The following is an 8889-nucleotide window of genomic DNA, read 5'->3' on the forward strand; positions in this document are numbered from 1 at the left end:
TTTCAAATCCAATAACAATTTTTTCACTGTTCTAATAAAATAGGCTCAACAAATCTTTCACTGTTCTAATAAAATATTAATTTTGAATTTTTCATTTATTTTAGTTATAATTGTAATTTAAATATTTATTCGTTGTTAAAAAACTACCTATTAATTTTCTAACGTTCATATTATTCCAATGGTTATATTTCTTCAACAGATATATTTTTTTAACTTATATTTCTCCAACGGATATATTTCTCCAATGACTATATTTCTTCAACGGTTATATTATTCCACTATAAAACATAACATTTTCTCAATAATATTATTCACTTCAACTCAAGTGAATATTTTAGTCTAAAAAAATTATTTAGCTAGCTCCTTTGGCTCAACAAATTTGGCTAGTGATTTAACTTGAAGTTAAAATCACTGTTGATTTGTTGAGCCAATTGTAACACATTATCTTGCACTTTAGCTATTCTTTGGTTATAATTTAACTTTGTTGAGCCCATAACTGGTGCTCTCATGACTGCAAACAAAAACACTATAAAATGTTCACTAGTTTCCACCATCAAATTGATCAAAGACCCCTATGCACGTGCATTTTCCTTTCAATTCCTCTATTATTTTTGTCTTTGGCAGCCAAATAAATGTAATTCTTCTAGTCAATATTGAACATATAGATTGTATTAGCATATAAACTAAATCATTTCAATACCACCTCCACTAGTGCCACATGGACGATAGGAATCTTGGACGTGCCCTAGATCGCCTAACACACTATTAATGTTAAGTATTGATGTTTTAACCCTTTTTTTTATATACGGAAAATAATATTACATCTTATCATGATAGGGTGACATTGTCTATCAATATTTTTCTATTTCTTTTTAAAAAAATAAGAAATAATTCAAAAATAATGAAAGTATCATATTTTCATAATGAAATAAGAATGTCGTATAAATCATTATTCTTTTTATAAATATAATGTGCATCACAACAAATTGTATATTGACACAACAAACTTGTAAGTAGTAAAACTCTTTTTGATTACCACAAGATGTCAATGCGAGACTATGAGAATATAAACTAATTAATTAATTTCATCTCTCCTTACTAATTTAAAATTTTAAAACAATTAGTGATTTAATACAATATCATAATAGATATCTTAAATTTGATTATTGGAATTACATTTCATACTAATTAAGAGAAAGTTTCATTTCCGATAGAGTGAATAGACAATTAAATTTACATCTTCCAACTCATTTTAAGTTTAGAGGCAATAAGTAATTTAACAGTCGTGTAACCTTTCTACCTTAACATTGAAATTCAATATAATATAGGGAAAAAAACAGGAATAGTTGTGATTTTAATCAAGCAGTGAATCGCACATACTCTCAAGGAATGTTTGATCAAATGCTTCCTCTGTTTTGCCTTACCCAAGACTTGAGGCCTTCTGTGATAATAAAATATTTTTTGAAATTTTTTAATTTTTCTCATAATTTCATTCTAAAGATATAAAAAATCTCAAAGACATATTCTATTTCAACTTTTCATTTAATATATATTCAGACACAAAAATTAATACAATTTTAAAAATTTTAAAACAAAAAACAATTTTAAAATTTGTATTTAATCAATTTTTCAACTCAATCTATTTATATTTACAAACTCCAATGCAAGATTTATTCAAGAATTTATCTCTACTATCTCATTTGAATAGTGAGATGAGATGAAATGATCTGTAAATAATGATGAAATGATTTATGAATAGTAGTAAAATGTTTAAACTAATATGTTTTATGGGGTCTTGAAAAATGATAAAGAAAATGAAAATGTTATAAAATTAAAATATAACTTTTTAACGTAATTTTTTTTTTTAAATTCAAAAAAATTGAATTATTTTTTTATATTTTGTTAAAAATTTGAAAAAACTATAATAATTATATAATGATTAGATTAAAAAGTTAAAATTAATTTTTTTATGTACTGTTTGAATATTGAGGTGTGATTGGATAACTTGGGAGAACTTTACTATCAAAAACAGGTGACTCCATCTAAAAAATTCTCAAAGTTTTCAATAATATATCGTGCTATGCTCAAGTGGAGGAAAAAGTTTTCTTAGCGCGCTATTCTTTCACCACGGTCGAGGGGGGAAACGCGCGGAAGTCATAGACTGCCCCGCGAAAAATCATTATTTAATTCAAAAAATAATTGATCTTTTTGAATTAATTAAATTTTACATAATAAGAGTTTAAAAAATATATAAATCAATTAAAAAAAAAAGAAAAAAGAAAGAAAGAAAGAAAGATCTCCCCACCAGATTGAATGGTGCGGGAAGACTACAATCGGATCGGATGGCCAAAATCTAGCCACAAGAAGGGGGCCAATATTTTGGTGATTTGATTCGAATGATTGAATCACCACGAGTAGGGGTGTTCATCCGGATCCGGATCCGGATATCCGGCCATAACCGGATCCGGATCCGGATTTAATCCGGGCGGATAACCGGATTAAATCCGGATATCCGGATTGTAACCGGATCCGGATTATAACCGGATTTAATCCGGGTTATAACCGGATAAATCCGGTTTTTATTTTTTTTTTAAATACTTTAAAACTTAAAAAAATGATTATATAGCACTTGTTTTTTTTTTTTTTTTAATTCTGATATGCTTAAATTGCCCATATTGTTTTAAAAAGATAATTCAAACACTTTTTAAAAGATTTTATAAAAAAAAATCAATTAACAAACAAAATAAATAAAAATACAAAATAAATAATATTGTTGTTACATCACAATGCAAAACATAAATTTACAAAAAAACAAAATAAATAATAATACATCACAACTAATTAACTAAAACATAAATTTACAAAGAACAAAATAAATAATAATACATCACAACTAATTAAACTAAAACATAAATTTACAAAGATCAAAGGTTGGCACTCTATGGATATGATGCCCCAATCAAGAAGAAACCTCCTGGGAAGACATCTTAATTGTTGGCCAAAATGATGCTGCTTCTACTGTAGATCTAGAAAGAAGAACAAGAAAAAGTAGTCTAAAGACAAAAAGCAGTTGAAAAACAGGGAGGTCAACTAAAAGAAATGGAAGAATTACCTCTCTCTCGATTTCTTTGTTGAGAAGAAGTTTTTGAATTTGTACTTGAAAGTTGGAAGCAAACTAATAAGTTCGTGTGAAAGACCTCGACTTTGAGTTCCAACCACATCACCTAAGTCAAGTAGCTCCTGCAGAACAGAGCTATAACCTTAATAATTATCCTACTAAAGAAACATCAACAGCCAAAGCACCAACCAAGCTTCAATGCAAATTCCATTTCATTTGAGTTTAAAGATAAAACAAAATGGGTTATCGTCTTGGGTCCTGAATGGATTTTAAGTTGTTTTATGTTTTCATAATACTAATTAAGACTTCTCTTGCTTAAATAATTGAAGTTATGATTTGGTTGGTGTGTATTAGATTAGTCATAATACAAACAGATCTCTGACATACCTTTGTACTGGACATATTAATATTAGCAATATTAGTAATTATTCAGACCACAAATTATTTGATATAAGTAATTATTACATGAACACTATGTAATCTAAACCCATTCAGACAATTATTTGATATTTATTTGATACCATAAATATGCTAAGTAATTATTAGCATATTTGATATTTATATGCTATTTATGAAATTATACTGAGAAAATAATGTCAAGTTTTGAAAGTTGTAATTCTAACGAACTAAAACTCCAAGCTTTATAAAATCAAGAATCTTTATCATAATGTCTGTCACATTGTTTAGCTGCTGCTTGGTTGGTATATATTAGGGTGAATGCATTTACTGTGGCAGCTGTTTGATTGGGTCTTGTGGAGCCGATGCTGCACTGTCGAGTGATTAATGTTTGTTTTTTGGTGGAGTTGTCGCCAAGTTATTTAATTAATGTGCTTGTTTTTGGCCATGTATTTTGTGGTTCCTCTTCTTGATCAGTACTGGTTGCAAATTAACATAGCTTAATCATGTAAATTATTAGATCTACTTCACGATTAAAAAGTTTTATAATCTGATGTCTATACAGACCAAGCATTTCTCCTCAAAGAAAAAACCACACAAAATAGACATGAACACACCACCAGCCAAAGCTGCACAAAGAAATTTAACAAAGCCAGCCAGATTCTGAATCAATCATTCACTACAAAACAGGCAACAGACAACATTCAGATACTCCAACAGCAAAACACAAAGAAGCTTCGGACATCAATCAAGACAAGAAGCCCCAACCAACAAACCCAAGCCACAACCAGAAACCCACCAAGCCATAACCAACCAACACAACTACTCCAATCAAGAAGGATACCAAATCGAGAGATCTACAAGAATATGTTTAAGAGCAAAATACCAATCATAATCTAAACTGTCAAGCTTGCCACTGAAATGTTAATGGACCACTGAACTAGCAATACCTAGCCCGTATAATAATGTATAAATTAATAAAAACCAAAACCAGAAACAAACCCACCTTGCCCCCTAAAATAATATGCAAAAATCTTGATTAATTCCCCAAAACCATAAACAAACCCTCCCCATCTGAAGCAACCACTCATATCATACATAAGAAGAAAAAAAAAACCCCTCTTATTCTCTTTTTCATAACTCGGTCGTTTACAATCAAACCCTAAAACACCCAAAAATACAATAAAACCCTAAAACACAAAAATCCCAAAACACAAATCGTTTACAAAAAAAGCCCAACACTCATAATCAAAAATCCCGAAACCCATCATTTACAGAAACTAACAAAGTAGAGAAAGAGAGATGACCATAACTTACAGAAACTAACAGAGTAGAGAAAGAGAGACGACATGGTAGAGAAGGACTTGAGAAATATACCTTACAAGCTTAGACTTCAAAAATGTTGGATGGTAGCCTCCGCGTCTCTCTCCCAAATATGCAAATTGCAAAGGACTTTGAAACGCTGCGTCGAAGAGAGTAGGAGAAGAGAAAGGAGAAGAGACGCTGCGTCGAAGAGAGTAGGAGAAGAGAAAGGAGAAGCGTGTCGCGTCGAAGGAGAAGCGAAGGGATTCAGACTCCAGAGAAGGGATTAGGGATTTTGCAGCGTGGGGCGGGTTTTTTTTTTTAATGACCCGGTTACGGATAACCGGGTCACCGAACCGGATCCGTAACCGGATCCGGAATTTTCTCACCCGCCCGGGTGTAATCCGGGCGGATAACCGCCCGGATACACCCGGATTTCCGGGTTCCGGACCGGACCGAAAAAAAAAACCGGTCCGGATGCACACCCCTAACCACGAGACGGTGATCTTCATTTTTAAATACTTGTTTAATTGAAATTATACAAATTTTTTAGGTAAATTATATATTTATTTTCACAACAAAAAAAAATTACGTTTTTAATAAATTTATTTTTTCACATGAAGCACGCCCACGTGGTGGACGAATAGAGAGACATCTTTCTCACTCAGAATAAACTCGAGGGGTTATTTGAAGGAGAAATGCGTACAAGCGACTTTGTGGACGAAATGCGTACTCTACTGCTGATGTGACAGAAGTCTACAGTTGTTAAAAAAAAAAAGTGTGAGGAAAAGACGGGAGGAAAGAACCTGTACTCACAGAGAGAACACGCCAAAATTGCAGCAAACAAGTTAGGGTGATTTCTTTCAAGTGGCACTAGAGCCACCCCTCCCAGCGCTACCGTTAATGGTTTTGGATTTTTTATTTTTTTTTATATTTTTTATGTATTTTTTTAACACAGTTAAATATTTTTTAAAAATAAAAAATTTATAATATTATTAAAAAATATTTACTTAATCATTAAATAAAAATAATAATAAAAATAATACAGCGGTAGAAACTATTAGTAAAAATCATAGTTAAGAGTAGTATTATTCCTCTTTCAATAAAGTAGAGCTTGCATTTTGAGCTGTGGAGTTGAAGTAAAGGCCATTTTTTGATAGCTTTTACATATGCACGTGGGCCTTCGATCTCTTCCTGCAATGTTTATTTTCTAGCTTCTAGGAGCGGAATAGCAAAGGTCATGAAGGTCAGCAGCCATGGTGGTGGAATGGTTAAGAAGAGCAGTAAGGACTAAGGAGGATCTGGTTTGAAAGTATTTCATTGGCATAAATGACAACTGATTCGAGGAGAACAAAACCCAGTTGCCCAGATCCTCTCCACAACTAGACGAATTTTTTTTTTTTTTTCGTTTCAATTTGTGATGAATCTGATGCAAAATACCCTCATTTTTCTCATAATTTTTTGGTCTAGTATTTTGAGGGTAATTATTCCTGATTCATGGAGAAAAACTGGGTGCATTTTGGAATTTAAGCTCTTAAGTTTCAAATTCTACCCAGCACCCCAAAACGCCATTTTCTCTTCGACATAAGCATTCAGTTTGAGTTTTTCCATACACGCCAGGTGGATTCGTGTACTAAAGGGTACACAAAATGGATTGCCTATAGAGTTTTCTTAATTTTAAATAAGACACGCGTGTTAAAAATAACTCTCCTTAAATATCCTTTTAATTTTTTTAGCAGTGAATATCATAATTTAAAGAGGAATAGATGTGGCCGAAGTCGATCATTGGCCAAGTTGTTTTTAAACATTGCAAAAATAAAAGCAGTAGTGATATTTGTTTTTAAACGACCATTGGCCAAGTTGTTTTCGGCCTCCATTTTCACTTTGTTCTCTGATGATCCCCGTGTTGTGTGGCAATTTCAGTCGTACAGCGCTTTTTTTTCCAATCTAAGCTTGCATCTCCTTATATATACTTCTCCTTATGAACAGTGACAATTGTTTCTTTTTTCAACAATGCCCCCTGGATGTTGGGTTTTATGTCTTCTACAGTTCTACTTTCTTACGGAAAAGCAAGTCTTCTACTTTCTTACAGAAAAGCAAATAGAAAGCAAGCCTTCTACTTGACACTTTTTATCCACTTTTTATTATGCGTCTTCCTTGTCTGAGGGATGTGCTTGAGTTTGAGATTTCTCAAAATGGGGTGTGAAAAGGGGTTGAAATGAAATAAACTAAATCAGAGAGGTGAAAGTTCATTGATGAGAGATATATCATTAAAAATTGATTTACAAGTGTGAACAGTTACCACTAAATGTAACGGTAATACTGTAGCTAATCGTAAATTATAGATAAAACAAAGCATCGGTTGGACGCCACTTTTAAATAATTTTCTTCAAATTATACAGAACAAGGGTTTACAAAACACGTTGGGAGTGCTCTAATACATGCGTAGATCTAAAAAAAACTGATAATATGAGTATACAGGAAAAAAAAATAAAAATCACAATTTTTTGAGATTTGAGGAATAGACCTTCGGAAGAAAATACAAACAAAAGAGAAAAATAATAAAAATAAAATGATTTTAAAAAAATGACAGATCAACTAAAAAGTTAAAAAAAAAAAACATGTAGATGGAACATAAAGCTTATGAGAGAGAGCGAGATGAAGAAGTGATGTGGCTGTTTGTAGTGTGATGGTGAGGGTAGGAGACAGAGGAGAGAGAACGAAAAAGATAAGAGAAAGGGAAGAAGACTCTTGAAGATGAATGATAAGGAAAGAGAGAGTTCTGAGAGAATAATGAGGTGTCGTTGTGGAGAAGGAAAGAAATAAAGGAGAAAAAAGAGAAGCGAATCTAGACTTTTGACCTTTTCCTCGCCAGAAAAAGACAACAAAGGATTTTAGTTTTGTGTTGGGTGGATCCCACATGTGCGACATCTCACAATACACGTTAGTATTTCTTACTATTTATCTTTATTTCTTTACTTTATTTTTTTACTTTTTATTAAGTTTTATTCAATTTTTCTTTAAATTTCATTTCTCACCTTTCTATTTATTTCTTACTATTTTTATCATCTGGGCACGTTGCCCTCTACTAGCTCGGATAACAAATCAAAACATCAATCATAAATGATGTGTTGAGTGTGTAAAAAAAAAAAAAGTTACAGTTAGATTTTTTTAATAGGATAACTTTTTTTTTTACCGATACCATGTTTACCTTTTTACTAGTACTGATGTAAAAATCATAAAAAAATAAATTGACTGGCTGAAGAGAAGGTTCCTCCCCAGATGAGCTATTCATACCATATCAATCGACTTTACTTGAGATTTTCTTGCGTATTTTCCATTATACTGTAAAAGCTAATTCAAGAGCCCTCTTTAGAAACCAACATTTAGGAGACACTGTTAATTATCAGTTGAGCAATTTTTCAGTTGAGAAAGGAAAAAGAAAATGTTATTTTTCAAAAGAAGTCTCCCTCCTTATTCCTGACATTGGTAGCAATCCTATATAGGTGATAGTTAAAAGTACCTAACTAAAATAACTAAAATTGGCTTATTGCATTATAATAACTAAAATAACTATTGGACTGAATTCGTGATGCTTGGGCTCATAATACAAGAACCCCCACTCGGCCCACTTGCCCTGTGATCCTACTCATCAGCCTGCACACACGTGACAACATCAAACCACTCCATCCTCTTGCTCCGTTGGCTCGCCACTGCCGTCTTCTTGAGGGCCTGATTCTGCTTGAATATTATTAATGTTTGGATTCAAATAGTACTGCTGTATTGAATCATATAAATTGACTAATCTGAGAGATAAACCATCGAGTAATTTTATGATATGTGAATGCAGATCAGGTAACATCCTTATGGCAAATAGAGATAAAGTGACCCATCCAACGGTAGGAGAGAGAATCAATATCAGACAGGTACATGCAAGAATCCCTGAAGCGTAGCAAAGAAGTCTCGCGGCATGGCCATACCTAGCATTGGGAATTAGTTGGTATAACTCCATCAATGCTAGGAAGTGAACACACACAGCTCCAATAAAAAGCGACATCATTGTGCGGTGTGTC

This window comes from Juglans regia, chromosome 10 (genome assembly GCF_001411555.2).
Source record: "Juglans regia cultivar Chandler chromosome 10, Walnut 2.0, whole genome shotgun sequence".
NCBI classification, from domain to species: domain Eukaryota; kingdom Viridiplantae; phylum Streptophyta; class Magnoliopsida; order Fagales; family Juglandaceae; genus Juglans; species Juglans regia.